The 17,334-nt window shown below is 46.5% G+C and overlaps 1 protein-coding gene across 2 annotated transcripts in view; it reads right to left on the bottom strand.

Annotated features, from left to right (window-relative positions):
* The window catches only part of SLC2A9 (solute carrier family 2 member 9), a 1,599,887-nt gene that overhangs the window by 76,729 nt on the left and 1,505,824 nt on the right, over nt 1-17,334 (bottom strand). The gene's annotated exons all lie outside the window — the stretch shown is intronic.

Here is a 17,334-nt window from a genome sequence, read left to right as displayed (position 1 = left end):
TTTGCACATGTAAATGTAGTTATGTGTAAATGTACTGTTGCATCTCGGTGAAAGTCTACACTTGTTTTGCTATCGACCATTTTTGAGTGTAGATTTACACCTAAGTGCAGAATTATGTGTCTCCCCTACCATGAAATCATTGGGTGGAGACATGTAAGACAAATTACAAGTCTAAAGTTACTACTAGCAACCTTTCACACATAGGCAGAGATCGCCACCACCAGGGCGGAGATTTTCCTATGGTAATCTATAGAAAATAATAACCTAACTAATTTGTAAAATTAATGTTTAACCAGAGAAAATTGATGGTGACGACTTGGGGAAGTATGTAACAGTGTGAAGGGAGACAAGGACTCGGGTGTTATAATTGGAGATTCATTTCCTTACTCAAGCCCAAATGTATGGTAGTGGTGCCACAGTCCAATAAGGTGGCATGCATCAAGATGGAGTATTTGTGAGATTTTCTGAAAAGAGACGTATTTAATATATACTCAAAAATAGGCACTGATGAAGTTCAGTTTAGTTGAACGAAACGCGTTGGCTGTAAACCTGGCCGTATTTTAAGGAAGGAAAATATAACAGTCTCAATAAAGTAACCAACATACAAAAAGAACCTTGGACTTTTTTGTGGTTCATCATCCTGTGGTTTATTTTTATGTATTTCTGCTCAGCTCAGGGGTGTTAGGCAACGACTGACACCTTGGATGTAATGCACCAGTATTTTATTGAAAGGAGCTGTGTGGGAGGTGCTGTTCCAGGAGTCCGTCGTTTCAGGTGTTGGTTATATATTATTGATTTGCCCTCTACTGATTGGCATATTTACAGTTCCACATGTTTTTTTACACCCAGCAGAACACACCCCATCTCGGCCTATATTCGTCATTTAAACCTTTTCACTTTTTCCCTTCTCCATGTTTCTGATGTAAAGCTAGTATAGTCACACAACACAACAGTCCAATACAAACAGCTGAAAAAATGCCTCATGTGCTTCACCTAAGAAAAAGTTCCTCAAAAACAACTGTCTACATTTCTCTACCTCAGGTCAAACTTACAATACCGATTCAGCCCCTGGGCATACATTTAGATCCCCGCTTCTCCACTTCATACTCAGGCTTGTGTGGACCCCAAAATCAACTTCCTGATGACTTACAATAGAAGCTATTTTCTCAAAGGATTTCACAATTATTCAAAGAAATTCTCTTTGAGTATGTCCACTAGTCCTTGACATTCAAAAAGCCCAATGGGTCCATATGAAGAGCGATATGACTATTCATTTACTCAAGGTGTGGCATTTCCATATGTTCAATAGCACTACTTCATATGATACACCTGGTTCTTCTGAGGTGCACATTCCTTTGGGCCCATGAATGCCATGCAAGATAAGCCATCTATTTTACTGTGCTACCTCATTCATTTTTAACTTGTTTGATCTCTACTGTAAGCGCTTCCAAATTTGCTATGTTTCAAATGATAGGTAGTTTTATTTTCATATTTCTATATTTGTTACTCTGGCAACACATCTGTGTATTTGTAGATGTCCTGAGCAACAACATAGAATACAGATGGAAGGGTAGGGGAGAGGGATATATATTCGTACCACTTGCTTTTAAACACAACCTCTTAACCTAGAACGAATCTTTTTCGAGCAGTCAAGGCTACTGAGCATATGCCTTGCTAATACAATAACATATATCAATACATAGTTGACTTATGACTGGAAGGCACTGTCAAAATCAATCTAACAGCATCAAGGTACCCGTGCTAGGCAATGATGAAATTAAATTCTTGATTTCTATTACTCTCATAAGATAAGAAGTTTTGTGACATTAAATATATGCTACAGTGCACCACTGACATACTCCAAATGGTATGTGCACATTTCTTTCAGTTACACATAGAAAATACACATTTGAAAAACAGAACAAAATATTGTAGCTGTAACAGATATAAAGAAAATAGACTGCTAAAAATAAAGCAGCTGTAGAGTACTCTACAGGGTAAAAAAAAAGTCACTGAAAAATGTATGTCAGAACAGAATCACTAAAACTTGCTTTTAATGTGACCAATCTTGAATCAATGAAATTAGATGTAGGTTTTGACCTGAATACTCAATATATGTGTCAAACAACCTTCCTATGATCTTACATTTAATGAAGGTATGGTCTCTGTAGTGTCCTGGCAATCACTTAGACAAACACTACAGGTGAAATATAACAGTGCTTTCTTTTACACGTCTGGTTCCTTTCAGGTCCCTACTCTAACTGTGTCCTTCGTGTGTCCACTCCTCCTCTTCCTCCAGCCCCTAGCTCCGCCCACACCCAGCTACTAGACTGCACTCCAACATTACATCTCCCCCCTTGTTAACGAAATAAACTTAGCGTATAACCTATTTAGTGTTCCTGGGTCAGCCATACGAGTCCGCGGGCTGTTCGCTTGAGATACATGGACGCATCTCAGCTTGCGTTGTGTGGCCATCTGCCTCCTCGACGAGAGCATCTTTTATTACGAGAGTACATCTTTGCACTTGCGCGACTTCTCGTGTGATGTGCATATGCTCAGATTCATGATGGTTTTTACTCAACTTCTGAGTGATCCACTCACCTTCAGTGTCTGAGGTGCCTATGGAGAGCTCAGTTTGATATCGGCAGTCTGTCCTCCTTTGTGACTCTTGCTCATGTCAAGTCAAGTCAAGTCAGGTGATTTATATAGCGCGCTACATACCCAGAGGGTCTCAAGGCGCTTGAGGAAGGGTGGGGAATTACTTGTCGAATATCCAAGTTTTAAGTTGTTTTCTGAATGCTAGGTGGTTCTGAGTAAGGCGAAGTTGAGTGGGAAGTGAGTTCCAGGTTTTAGCTGCCAGGTAGGAAAAGGATCTACCTCCCATGGTGGTTTTGTTGATGCGAGTTACAGTAGCGAGGGCTTGGTTGGAGGATCGTAGCTGGCGGGAGGGAGTGTAGAAGGAAAGTCGTGTGTTGAGGCATTCGGGTCCAAGTTCGTACAGAGCTTTGTGCGCGTGGGTTAGGAGGCGGAAAGTAATCCTCTTATTGACGGGGAGCCAGTGGAGGTTTTTCAGGTGACCAGAGATATGGTCTTTACGCAGGATGTCTAGTATGAGTCTGGCTGAGGCGTTCTGGATGCGTTGGAGTTTTTTCTGGAGTTTTGGGGTGGTACCGGCGTATAGGGTGTTTCCGTAGTCCAGGCGACTCGTGACCAGTGCGTGGGTGACTGTTTTTCTAGTTTTGGTGGGGATCCAGCGAAATGTTTTTTTGAGCATGCGAAGAATGTTGAAGCAAGATAATGAGACGGCGTTGACTTGTCTATTCATAGAGAGTGAGGAGTCCAGGATGGCGCCCAGGTTACGCGTGTAGTCCGTAGGGATGGGTGCTTTTCCAAGGACCTCTGGCCACCAAGAGTCATCCCAGGCGGAGGGGGAGGTACCCAGGATAAGGACTTCTGTTTTGTCTGAGTTCAGTTTCAGACGGCTGTGCTTCATCCACTCGGCTACTTCTTTCATTCCTTCATGCAGATTGGTTTTGGCAGTGTTAGGGTCTCTTGTGAGTGATAGGATCAGTTGAGTGTCATCAGCGTAGGAGATGATGTTGAGGTTGTGTTGGCGTGCGATGGCCGCGAGGGGGCTCATGTATACGTTGAAGAGGGTGGGGCTGAGTGAAGATCCTTGTGGCACGCCGCAGATGACTTCAGTGGCCTCTGACTTGAATGGTGGGAGGCGGACTCTCTGGGTTCTTCCGGTGAGGAACGAGGCGATCCATTCCAGTGCTTTTCCTTGGATTCCGATGTTATTGAGGGGCTGTAATAGGGTGCTATGACATACTGTGTCGAAGGCTGCGGAGAGGTCGAGGAGGATGAGGGCGACTGTGTCTCCATTGTCCAGTAGAGTTCGAATGTCGTCTGTTGCTGCGATGAGGGCGGTCTCCGTGCTGTGTTTGGCTCGGAAGCCGGACTGTGAGGAGTTGAGGGATTTGTTGGTTTCGAGGAAGGCGGCGAGCTGGTTGTTGACAGCTTTCTCTATAACTTTGGCCGGGAATGGAAGGAGCGAGATGGGGCGGTAGTTTTTGAGTTCGGTGGGGTCAGCTGTGGGTTTTTTCAGAAGGGCGCCGAGTTCTGCATGTTTCCAGATTTACGGGAAGGTGGCGGAGTTGAGGGAGCAGTTGATGACGTCTCGGAGGTGTGGTGCTATGATGGAGTCTGCTTGTTGAAGATGTGATGAGGGCATGGGTCTGTGGGGGATCCTGAGTGGATGGAGTTCATCAGGCGGATGGTGTCCTCAGTGGAGATTGTGTTCCAGTCATTAAGGATGCTCAGGGGGGGTGAAGGTGTGACAGAAGGATGGGTGGGTTGATCTCCGGGTTGGTTGTCGAAGCTGTTATGGATGTCTGCGATTTTGTTGTGGAAGAATGAAGCTAGGGAGTCGCAGAGGGCTTGAGAAGGGGTGATGTCGTTTGCTGAAGGGTTGGTAAATTCTTTGACGATGTTGAATAATTCCTTGCTGTTGTGGACGTTGTTATCTAGTCGGTCTTTGAATGCGGCTTTCTTGGCAGACCGGATAAGTTGGTGGTGTATGCGGGTGGCGTTTTTGAAGGCGTCCCTGGTGCTGGTGTTTGGGTCTTTTTTCCAGGCCTTCTCGAAGGAGCGACAGAGTTTCTTAGATTTCTTAAGATCATCGTTGAACCAGGGGGCGTTTTTGCTGCCTAGTTTGATTTGAAGTTTTTTCAATGGTGCTAGGATGTCGGCGCTGTTGGAAAGCCATTGGGTGAGGTTAATGGCTGCTTGGTCGGGGTTTGAGGAGTGGGTAGGGGGGTTTTGGAGAAGCGATGAGGAGATCTGGTCGATGGTGATTTTGTTCCAGTTTCTTCGCAGAGTAGGTTGAGGATGGTTGTGGGTTGTGGTCTTATTGTAGATAAAGTGAACGCAGCTGTGGTCCGTCCAATGGAGAGCTGTGGTGTGACTGAAGGAGACGCGTTTGCTGGAGGTGAAGATAGGGTCAAGTGTGTGACCTGCAATGTGGGTGGGGGTAGTGACAAGTTGTTTGAGTCCGAGGTTAGCGAGATTGTCCAGAAGGGTGGCGGCGTTGCTGTCATTGCTCTTTTCCAGGTGAAAGTTGAGGTCTCCTAATAGAATGTATTCCTTGGAGGGGAGGGCGTGTGGGGTGATAAAATCAATGATGTCGTCACTGAATTGTGCACGGGATCCTGGGGGCCGGTAGAGGAGGGTGCCTCTGAGTGTGGTCTTTGGGTCGGTGTGGATCTGGAAGTGAAGGTGTTCGGTGCTGGCAAGGTTGACGTCTGAGCTGGTTGAGATGCGGATGGAATTCTTATGGACGATAGCGATGCCTCCTCCTGTTTGGTCGGTGCGGTCCTTACGGATGATCTTGTAACCTTCCGGGATGGCAATGGTGATGTCTGGGGCTGATGAGGCGTTCATCCATGTTTCTGTTAGGAAGGCGACGTCCAGAGAGATGGTGTCTAGTAGATTCCAGAGGTCGATGGCCTCTTTTCTGAGGGGACGTTGTTCTGGTTCCCTTCTGAGTGCCTGCATGTATTTTTACTTCCTTTTGCCTTGTCAGGTCAAGAACAACACTGTTTTCCTGTTTCAAGTCCGGGATGCCAGCCGGTGGGGTAAGAACTGTGGAGATCATCTTGGTATGGCTTGGAGACTGATTTGCTGTCTCTGGTTGTCTCTCCCACTCCTGCTCGCGCATAGAACAGGTGAACCCTGGAACCGGCTGGGTATGTGTGTGTTTCGTTCTCATCCGATGATGACTTGTCTCTCTTGACATGTCCGGCTTCTTTTGCGGATCGACTGGTTGGTCCGTTTGTATCTGGGTGCTAATGGCCACGATGTCTGTTTTCCTTTTATAGGACCTTCGAGTCAACCTCGCTGCCCCTATCCGGGGTGACGGTGTAGTATTTGTGTTGTGATGCACCTGTGATTGATATGACAGGTTATCTGGTGGAGTGATCAAGTGTGCATTGACGTTGGTGTGAGACGTGTCGCTCTTGACGGGAAGAGTGTCCCGTCGTTCTCTGATGTGTTCGGGTGCTTGGCGCCATGGCCGTTGTCGGGCCCACGACTCCGTCGACTCAAAGGATCGGACCGAAATGCTATCTGAATCAGAGGGGTTCTCTGTCACTTCCCTCTGAGAATGTTCCTTTGAGAATGTTGCGCGTGGCCGTTGTCGGAACCACGATTCTGTCGACTCAAAGGATCGGACCGACGTGCTTTCTATATCAGAGGGTTCTCCGTCAGTTCCCTCTGTGAGTGTTCCTTTGGGAATGTCTTAACAGGTGGTCTTCGGAACCGGGTAGTCCGTGACGAGCTGCTTTTCACCTCGGAATTGTCTTTGAGATGCTTCTCCGTGTGTCTTCGTTGGAACATCTTCAATGTTGTCTCATTTGAGAGGTTGTTTGATGATCCCGTGCTTGTTCCTTGTGCTGGATCCCAAGCTTTTGCCTCTTCGTCCTTTTCGCCTGAGGTTAACCATCTCCGCTCTGTTTCTTCGTTGTCGCGGGGCCCATGGATGCATGGATCTTTTCTTGTTCGTTGTTGTGGAGGACCAGTCCGTCTTGTGCGATCTGTTTCTCCTTCCCGATTGTTTGGTGCTCTAACATCTCTGATCTGAGGGTGCTGTGTTCTCCTGCCAGCTGTTTCCTCGGACTCGTCTTCACTCCTTGGCGATTGATGTTCCAGCATCGATTTCCGGTGTTGACCATTGCGACCCCTTCTTCTATGGTTTGTCTTTCTCCTCCACTTGTTGTGCAGAATGCCATCTTGTCCAGGAGTGCAATCTGTCCCACTGGACGCTCCCTCCTCGTCAGAGTAGCGTGTGTCATACTTTGAATGACTCCTTGAGGGACTCCTGGGAGTTGTTATTTGGATGGTTGACTCTGAGTAATCTTTGGTTGATTCTGAGTAGTCGGACGCTGAGTAATCTGACTCTGAGTACTCCTTGTCACTTTCCTTGTCACTGTGTCTCTCCCGTTGTCTTTTCGCTGGTCTGCCTTCTCTCTCTCTCCTTTTGTGTTTGTTTGATTTCTGAGTTCTCTCTTCCCAGGTATCTCGAAGTTTTGCACTCAGGTGCACATCCTTCAATTTGTCTCTTGCATGGACTTGCATTCCAATTTCGGCTTTCTTGATAATTTCCTTTAACGACCAATGCCCTCTCAGTATTTTGTGCTTTGTTTCGGGGTTTTCACAGCCTTCAATTATTCGGAGCCGAACAGCATCCTCATTTGTAAACGTGTTGAAATGACAGCCTTGTACCAGACTTTGCAACCGAGTGATGAAATGTGGCAATGGTTCGCCTGGTTCCTGCCGTGCCGTGTTGAAAGCCATGCGATCATGATCCACAACTGCCTGTGCATTGAGATGGGCACTACTCTAACTGTGTCCTTCCTGTGTCCACTCCTCCTCTTCCTCCAGCCCCCAAGCTCCGCCCACACCCAGCTACTAGACTGCACTCCAACATTACAGTCTCTTATAGTATACAAATACTAATAATGTTATTGATCAACTTATTAAACGTCAGAAGCTGGGGTGATTTACTTTCAGACATAGTTAATGTGCGCATAAACGACATTGCTATGTGCACACCCTGCACTTGCCCACTGTTATGTGTCAATCCTTCACTTGAGTGATTCCCAGGATCGAAATCTAGGGAGAAACTGCAAAAGGACATTTATATTTAGCAACCAAAATAGAGAATAGCAATCTGCTAGAGGTGTCTAAGTGTGGGCATGCCGATAACATATGCACACATTCACCCTGCTTGGAGTTCATGTCTCTAGGACATTTGGCAGGAATGATGGACTTAAGTGCATACAGTAATTTTGGGAGTTTAACAGAGCATTTACATCTTGCAAGGCTGCATCCCCCTAAAGTAGCAAATCAAAAGCATTTCTTTAGAGCAGCCAGAGAGAACACCACTTGTCAATCGTTAGCTCAATACTTTTATCATCATGCCATTGTATCCAAAAGAATACATTACACCTGATATCTTCCCTAAATTAGCATTCACGAATCTGTCTGTGGATGAATCGCGTTTACAACTTTAAACGAGCATGTTTCCCAGCTTCTATTCAAAGGTCTGTGCATGCAATGCACATGATGTGAGGGAGATAGGGGATATTTGCCGACTTCCCTCTGTGATGGAACAGATTGCTTGGACTTTATTTCAGTTAGAAGAGACTCCCAGGAGTCCTGGCTGATCCGTGCTCTGCAGAAGGCCTGCACCCACTCGGGTCCCAGGGGAGAAGCCAAAGAGCTGAAATTAGAAGGACATTGGGCAATCGGGAAGCAGGGGAGAGGTATGCAGACACTCTTGAGATAAGGATTTAGCATTTTCTATTTGTGGTGTGTAGAACTCCGGGACTAATTTAATGCCACAACCTATGTATTCAGGATAGGAAGAGCTTCACTATGCTGCCAACAGAAAATACAATGTGCTACAAATAAGAAGGGAAACCCAAAGGAATTGCACTAGGGGCCTTGGGGGGTAATCTATATTAAGGAACAGTGGGGCATATTACCAAGCAATAGCGATAAATATCGCTATTGCTTGGTTAGCGGGAAAAAATATCGCCGAGCACCGAGGATTTTTACCGCTGAGATACCTTGATATTATCAAGGTTTATCTCAAAAGCGGTAAAAATCCTGCGAAATGCATGAATATCGCTGAAAAATCAGCGATATTCATGTATTATCGTGACAATGCTCTTAGCCATGTTATCCACCTTCCATTGGATAACATGGCTAAGAACTGCTTTTAGCAGGCGTTAGCTTTTGGAGATATTCGCGCTTAGCGCGAATATTTCCAAAAGTTGTTAATAGGAGTTAGAGATGTTAGCGACTGTTTTCAGTCGCTAACATCTTGGCACGCCCACTTTGCATGTCATTAGCGATAATTATCGCTGACATGCAAGGTGGGCCCCTAAATGCCCGCTATCGCCTACAAGCTGTTGCTAACTGGTGTTAGCGACAGCTTGGTAATAGGGCGATAAAATTATCGCCGCATTAGCGGGAAAAAGTCCCGCTAATGCGACGATAATGCCCTTGGTAATATGCCCCAGAGGTCCCTAGTTTAGTCAGAATCAGAGAATGATAGACATACACAAGATAACATGTATGTCTTTTGTCCAGCCGCACAGGATTTTATTAATTTCCAAATCTTTTGAAACACCTCAAAGGATCAACATAAAATGACAAGTGGGCACGGCCTGTGACCCACGGTGCACAAGACAAAACATGAAGGGAGGTTTTATGTAAAGGCGCACCATTCTATCATTCTCTGATTCTGACTAAACTAAGGGCCACTGTTCCTTAAAACAGAAAATACAAGCCTGTAAAACCGAATAAGTATTGGCTACCTCGCACCACCAATGACTGATTGATTTTCCAGCTAAAACACCATTACAATATCAAGGAAAGAACCATCCTAAATCTGAAGAGTATGCTGTATGCTGAAGTAAAGAGTTTCCACCTGTCTGAGAGAGACTATGAGAGAGGAGTCACCAGCTCTGAAATTCTAGTTCTAGGGGCCTATTTATGAGGCAATATGTGAGCTCTTACACCACATAACTTGGTGCAAGAGCGACGCAAACCCTAAGACAGATTTTTGAAACCACTCAAAGCCACTTTGTGTGCCTCTGAGTGGCTCCAAAAAATCTAAAGCAATGCAACTCAGTGCAAATCTCTGTGTTGTGTTATTCTACACTGGCAAGGCATTCCATGGGCAGTGTGTGGCTGCTACCATGTAACTCCCATATATTTTGACTCATCCCCAGATTTACAAGAACTTCTAAACCTGAGGATACACCAAAATCTTACATCTACACAGGGAGGCGTAATGAGGATAAATATCTCTATTTATCGATGTTTCTTCCTCTATGAGTGCTGCTTTCTGCGGCTTGCACTGGCACAAGTTTGTTTGCGTCGGTGCTAGGCAGCTCTTTGTCCAGCAGTGCATGTGAAAGGACAGGAATGCACCATATTCCCTTCAGCACATTCCTGCCCTTTCCCGGTCACGCAGTGCAGTGCAGCAAACTGCACTACGCTGCGTCACAAAGCTCACCCCCCCCCCAATGTTTTCCTTCAGGACAGGTGGCTCAGGTCTACTGCTGGCACACTGGGCTGAAGTGATCAAGGTCGGTCTAGTTATGGAAGACTACTTGCATCTCTGCAACGTCCCTTATGTCATCTAGGATAGACTATATCCTCCTTGACTTCCGGCTCTGGGCACACATGGTAGACATGGAGGTTGTCCTATCCACGAATAGTGATCATAACCCACTTACTCTGTGTCTAACTCCTTTATGGTGCATGGGCAACAGATCCCCAATCTCCTCAGTCATAAGGCTGACAGGTGAAGTCTGCCCCGCGAATTGCGGGAGACGGTCAAAATGGGATAAGTTTGTCCTTGATGAGGGGAAGGTCATGGGAATAGGGGTGATTATGACTAGTGTCACATCCAAGCTGGAATCTGCCACACTGACTGCTGAGGAGATTTCCTCTTTATTTAGAGACACCACTAAAACTATAGGCGATCTTTTTGTCATCCCTACCCGAGAACGCAGCGACCGGAGGGCAACGCGCCCGAAGATTAACCCGGGCTGGTATTCCGCTGCCTGTAGGGCAACAAAATGGGCTCTAATTACAGCAGTGAAGAAGGGAGACGGTGGGTTAGTTGCAGCTGCAAGGCAGAATTACAGGTCAGCCCAAAAGGTTGCCAAGAAGGAATGGGAGGATCAGTTCTGGAGTAACCTGAAAACCGCAAGCGCAGGGAGGAATCCTAGGGGCTTTTGGAATGCAATTAGAGCTAAGCATAGACCTACAGACTCGCTTATCACTTGTAACATCCTCGAGGCTTCTTGGTTTGAGCACTTCTCTCGCCTTTACACTGCCCCGGAGGAAGATGAGCTGGACCCCTTTGCTCTACCTATACTTGTGGTTTCAATACAGAGGTGGACACCTTCTTCACAGTTAAGGAGGTTGAAAGTGCCATTAAATCCCTTGTCCCGATGAAAGCTGCCGGGCCGGATGGCTTGCCGGGGGATTTGCTTCGCCTCAACCCCGGAGAGTGGGGTGCTTTGATTGCTTCTTTGCTCAATGCAACTGAGCAAGGAGCCTCACTCCCAGAGTCTTGGATGGGTGCTGAGGTCATACCGATCTTTAAGAAAGGTAGTCGGGATGACCCAGAAAACTATCGACCCATAAGTCTGATAGACTCGTCCCAAAAAGTGACAGGGAAAGTAATCCTAGGGAGGGTTCTCCATTGGGCGGAAGAAAACAAGATACTGTCCGACTTTCAAGCAGGCTTCAGGGCGGGCACTGGGACCACCGAGCAGTCATTCCGGCTGCTGATGCTGTATTGGAAGGTAGTGGTCATAGGCAAAGGCAGTCTGTATTTGGCGTTTATTGACCTGCGGACTGCCTTTGACCTTGTGCCCAGGGAGCGTCTGTGGAGGGTCTTGTATGATTTAGGTTTGCCCCCGCATTTGCTGCGATTAATAATGAGGCTTCATGAGAATAACTTTGCGCAGGTGAGGTGGGGAACACAAGGTCAAAAGACTGCCCGCATCAAAGTTAGCAGAGGAGTTCGGCAAGGGTGTGTCCTCGCCCCTACCCTTTTCCCACTCTATATAAATGGAGTTGTGTTCCACCTCCTAAAAATCTCATCTAATGCACCATCTTTGGCAGGGAGGACGGTACCCACACTACTATTTGCAGATGACACCTTGCTAATTTCAAAAACCCCGGTTGGCCTACAGAGCTTGCTGGTGGGCTTTGAACAATTGTGTGGGTCAATGGGTCTGAAGATCAACACCGATAAAACCAAGTTCCTTGTATTGAACCCCCCCAGTAAACTTGGACGTTCCCCAGTGCTTAATACGGTCCCCTTGGAAAGAGTCAAGGGATTTGATTACCTCGGTATTCGGCTACTTGAAGTGGGATATTCACCTCAATAAAATTCTCCTGAGCCACAAAAGGGTGGTGGGGGCTCTTCTCAAAGAACAGAGGGCATCATCGATGAAACCTATCGCCCCAGTGCTAGACATTTATGCTGCTAGAGGCGTTAGTGCAGCGCTCTATGGAGCAGAGCTCTGGGGCGCCCTGGATGTGAGCAAGTTGGCCCTTTCTGAGAATAGGTTTCTTAGGGATCTGATGTCCCTCCCCAATAGCACTCCCATTCTTCCCTTGTTGCTGGACATGGGCTGTTGCTCCATTCAAGATCAGGCTAGGCTGCGTGCCCTCCTTCTGTGGGCTCGCCTATGGAGGGTGCCGGAACTTGCTAGCTATGCCGAGGGTCTAAGGGAGATGCTAGACATGTCTGTCTGGGCAAAAATAAGGTGGCTAAGGGACGTGAAAAGTCTGTTGGTCGAGCTCGGGCTGGAAGGGGCTTGGCAATCTCGGTCTGCTCCACCCAAGGCAGCCCTGAAGAACTTATACTGGACTTGGGTAATGAACAAAAGAAACACTGAGCTCAGCTTGTGCCGGACTTCAAGGGACTTTCTGCTTGTAAAGGATGTGGCACTCCGGGAACTCTATTTGGACATTATTTCGATCTCCAGGGACAGGGCCTTGTTTTTTAAATTCAGAATTGGCATGCTACCGGTGAGAGATTTGACTGCACAGTGGAAACCCCCAGCTCAAACCACCCTTTTTTGTCCTTTCTGTCCACTTAAGCCAGAGACGATTCCACACCTCTTGTTCGAATGTCCTGCCTATGAAGTACCCCAAGGTAGGTGGTTAAAGCCACTAAGTAGGGAGTTGGGAACTCGACAATGCAGTGTGGCCCTGCGAATTTTAAGATCAGATACCCGGCCGCCGTATGTTTGTGGCCTATCCAAATATATAAGCTGGGCATGGTTGATTAGGTCAAAGCGGCTTTCCCAAATTGTCTAATTTTGGTCACTTTTGGTACCTTCTTAGTTAATTTATTACCGCCATCTATGATGTTAGAAGAATACCAGTTTTGTATGGGTTGGTTTTTATGCTTTTAATGTTTTTAAATAATTGTTGCGATATTTCTGTATTTCTTTTAAAGATATTCTTTTATCGAAATAAAGCCAACTTGACTTGACTTGACTTATGTCTATATACGATGTGTGCAGCAGATTCGAGCTGACAAATTGCAGTGGGTCTGTGATAACTACACAATCCTTGTGGTCCTGGAAACTGGGTTGTGAAGGTCCCTTAAACTGGCGACAATGGACTGGAATGTACAGCTGGTGCTCAAGAACTTTTACAAATAGTTTTGCTAAACAAACGTCCACCAGTGAACAAATAGCCACTTGACAGTCAACCCTTTAAAACCTACGACATTGATGACTTCAACTTTGTAGTTTCAGTTAGAAGAACATGCTACAGAGGGACCACTCCCTCAATGAATATGAAACTAATCAATCATTGTGAAGCCCTTGCTGACTACCTCCACTAAATGTCTTCAAACATCAGAAAGGTTTCTAAATCCAAAGGTAAAAACGATCTGTTAGAACTGTCAGCCTTGGGCGGTCTTCCCAGAAACCCTTGGCCTCTCCTCCTTCAGTTTGATTGATCTATTTCTGTTGACCTAAGGACTCTGAGAACATCACCACTGCTATCCAGTGCTAAAGTGCATGCATGCACTCATTAAAACATGGCAATATTGACTTATCCCCAATTGGCATATTTGATTCACTTATAAGGTCTTATTAAAGTATATTAAATTCTACTAACGGGCCTGCAGTATTGATATGCCACCACTTAAGTAGCCCTGTATAATAAAATTTGGACATGGACTTTTAGGTTTTACATGTCCTGATAGGGAAAAACTCTTACATTAATTTTTCACTACTGCAAAGCCTAGCTCTCTTATAGGTTTACCTTGGAGTTACCTTATTACATTTTGTAAGTTTAATTTCCGAATGGGAAGAGATAAACCCTTCAAGTTTGTTGTTTCTATAATCACACTTTAAAATCCTAATGTATGGTAAAGTTGCATTTTAAATTGCAATTAATAAAATCCTACTTATAGAAATCTGGCATTTTCTTGCATTAGCCAATTTGTGCCTGCATTCTGTCTCTGGTCACATGACTGGATGTAGTTAGCGGTTGGGTTTTGTGCATTTTTCCTAGACAACAACACACAATGTGAGCTTAGGTGTGACTGGATGGGACATCACTGGCAGGATGGGAGATAGGGCCTGGACCCAGCCTCGTTTACACCTGAATAGGCTGTGTCCTGTCTCCACACAAAATGCTTTAGGACCCTGCATTGTCACTTAAGTCAGCTTGGAATCGGGCAGGGGAGGCAGTGAATTTCATGCACTTCAAAGACACTGTCTAGGACCTTCTCCAACCCTTCAGAACCAGGTCACCAGTATATAAAAGAAGGACCTCATACACCAACACTTAAGTACACTTCTGCACCTGTGGATACTCTGCCAGAAAGAAGGACTGCTGTGATGCTGAAAGAACTGTCCATCTGCAGGACTACTAATCTGAAGGATAGGGAAACAGAAGGTTTTTAGATCAGTTATTGGTGGGTGCACTGCCAGTTCATATGCATACAAATTATAAAAACAATGAGTGTCCTAGGTGCTAATCGGCGAGTGGACAAACCTGAACCACTCCCTTGAGTAGAAGAACTACTACTGTCTAATACATGGATTGCCGATGCACTCTGAATTGGGTATATAGATTGTTCGGTAACAAATTCACAACAATTCAAACACCAATTGACAGAAGTGACAAAAACTCCAACAGATGAGTGTATCTTGGAGTCTTTAATGCAGAATACAGCCAGCCGACACGTTTTTCATCGCCTTCGCGATTCCTCAGGGCTAGATGGCCGTGTCAATGTCAAAAGGTCGCTAAGCTGGTGATAATTCCGACCCAGCCGGGCCCTTGACCAGTGGCACTCGGTATGAGTGTATACAGCAACGGTTATATTCTTTGTTTATGTTTGTAGGTAACATAAAGTATAAGTGAGGCTCGGAGGTCACCCGATATATTTAACATGGATGTGTGATATCCTGTTCTCGAAACGAGTACTATGTAAGTCTTGCAAAAGGGTACCGGTTGTGGTTCCTGTTAAGCGGACACCAGGCCGTGTGCGGCTCTCCGAACGTGTCTGGCGGGTTCACCTTCTCCGAGCCCTGTTCCTGTTTGGACCAGGGCTCGGAGAAGGTGAACACGCCAGACACGTTCGGAGAGCCGCACACGGCCTGGTGTCCGCTTAACAGGAACCACAACCGGTACCCTTTTGCAAGACTGTATTCTGCATTAAAGACTCCAAGATACACTCATCTGTTGGAGTTTTTGTCACTTCTGTCAATTGGTGTTTGAATTGTTGTGAATTTGTTACCGAACAATCTATATACCCAATTCAGAGTGCATCGGCAATCCATGTACTAATCTGAAGGAGCTGCTGACTTGCTGTGGTGACCTGCTGCCCTCTTGCCTGGGGAAGAAGAACTGAACCTGCAACTCCATCTTGAACCCAGGAACCCGAGGTGACTCCAACAGGCAGTCTACTGGCCTCCTGTTCTGACCCTCATTGACATAATAGACTGCCCACAGCTCTCGGACCATTCTTTAGCGAGTTTCTGATCCCCAAGAGGTACCCCACCAGTCCTGGACCTTTGGTATGTATCTTGACCTCTTAAATCCAAGATTCTGGGCTCTTTGTGACTTAAAAAGGGCCAGTTCGCATCTGAACCATGCCACTCACACTGAAAATCAACGCAAGCCACCGAAAGAGTGCTCTTCGCACAGCAAGCATTGATCGCCTGTGTGGACCGCCAATGCAGGGCTCCAGCCTGAACTTCCGCAATGTTTGGTCAACTCCTCGTGCCATGCCCACAATTGCCGGTGACACTTTCCTTGCTCCCTGCAGACTTCTTCCATGTGAACTGGACTCTTGGCACAAAAACTTGAGAAGGTAAACATTCAGTGGGACTATTCAGGGTCTGTATTAGACCCGTGCTCCATCACAGTCGGCCTGAACTTAAAAATGTAGACCCAGTCCAGCATGACCAGATAGCCTTGGTTAATGCTAAATGCTTCTAGGCTCTATATGGCCGAGATACCCGCCACCCCCTCTCAACACAATCCCCAAGAATTGGGAAACCGGAAACAGTTCTTGAATTTTTGGAAGGCGGGAAGGGAGTAAACCCTTCCCGGCCGTATTTATTAAAATATGAAACAAAATTAAAACATTAAAATAACAGTTTCATATTATGTACAATTTCATTTCCACATTACGATGTTTGGCTAACCTTAACAGATCTCTAATACAGAGGTTCTCCTAGCCGAACTAACATCCTACAAAACATTTGACTTGAAATTGTACATCCTAACGTTAAGGGCCAACGGCAAGGTCGTAACCGGTGTCAGATCCCTAACCCAGACATACCCCCCTCACTTGTGAGAGGAGCGACCGCACCGAGGCGTACCTCAAGTGCATCTACCAATTTCCCTTTGTACTTGACGGGGGCCCCAATAGACTCGACGCCATTTAACGGTCGTTCGAGGACTCGTGTGAGGTGTCTAAAAGGTAGCGTAAACCCCCTCCCGCACCCCACACAACTTACCCATCTGCCGTCGCAGATGTCCTGGCCCCGGGAAATTCTCCAGGAGGGGCCGTAGCCCCTCCTATCCAGGAAGGGGCCTTGACCACCTTTCCTTTCCGGCGGCCTCTCCTTAGACAGGACCGCCTCCCCGTTGAGGGGCCAATTGGCCACCTCCCCCGAGCGCTCCCATCCGTAATGGGTGACGCCCCCTCATAGGGATCTTCCAATTACTGCTCACCGATCATGACCTTACCGCCCGACCAAAATAAATACGACAATTCTATCTAATTTACTAAACAATAAAACGAACATGACTTATTACAAGCATGAATACTGATCGACATTAGTGCAACATTACTTTATTTGCAAAACAAACTGAAAATAACCAATCTTTATTGCATATTCAAAATTTCGCGACGATCATTACAACCTGCAAGAAACAGTGTTACCAGATCAAATCTTTACTCAACACAACTAGCTGTCCTCAGGGGCTGGTGGGTGGGTCAAAATTGGCTCTTCGTTCCGTCTCGAGCTCACGTGCAGCGGGGAGGTGCAGCTTCAGAGCACAGGAACAAGAGGATGCTTTCTTGGCTTCTGCTTTTTTTATCCGTCTTCAGGGTGGGCGTAAACCCGCCCCCGCCTGCCTCCGAGGGCGTGGCCGGCCGCGTTGGTGTCTAGGCCAGCCCACTCTAGGGCGGGAAAAAGGCGCGCCCCAGCTACGCCGCTTCGGGCATACCAGCCGAGACACGCCTCCCGCCCAAGATGG

Source organism: Lissotriton vulgaris, chromosome 3_2 (genome assembly GCF_964263255.1).
Source record: "Lissotriton vulgaris chromosome 3_2, aLisVul1.2, whole genome shotgun sequence".
NCBI lineage: Eukaryota > Metazoa > Chordata > Amphibia > Caudata > Salamandridae > Lissotriton > Lissotriton vulgaris.
The sequence above is the reverse complement of the archived record's forward strand: the minus strand, read 5'-3'. Positions and strand labels throughout refer to the sequence as shown.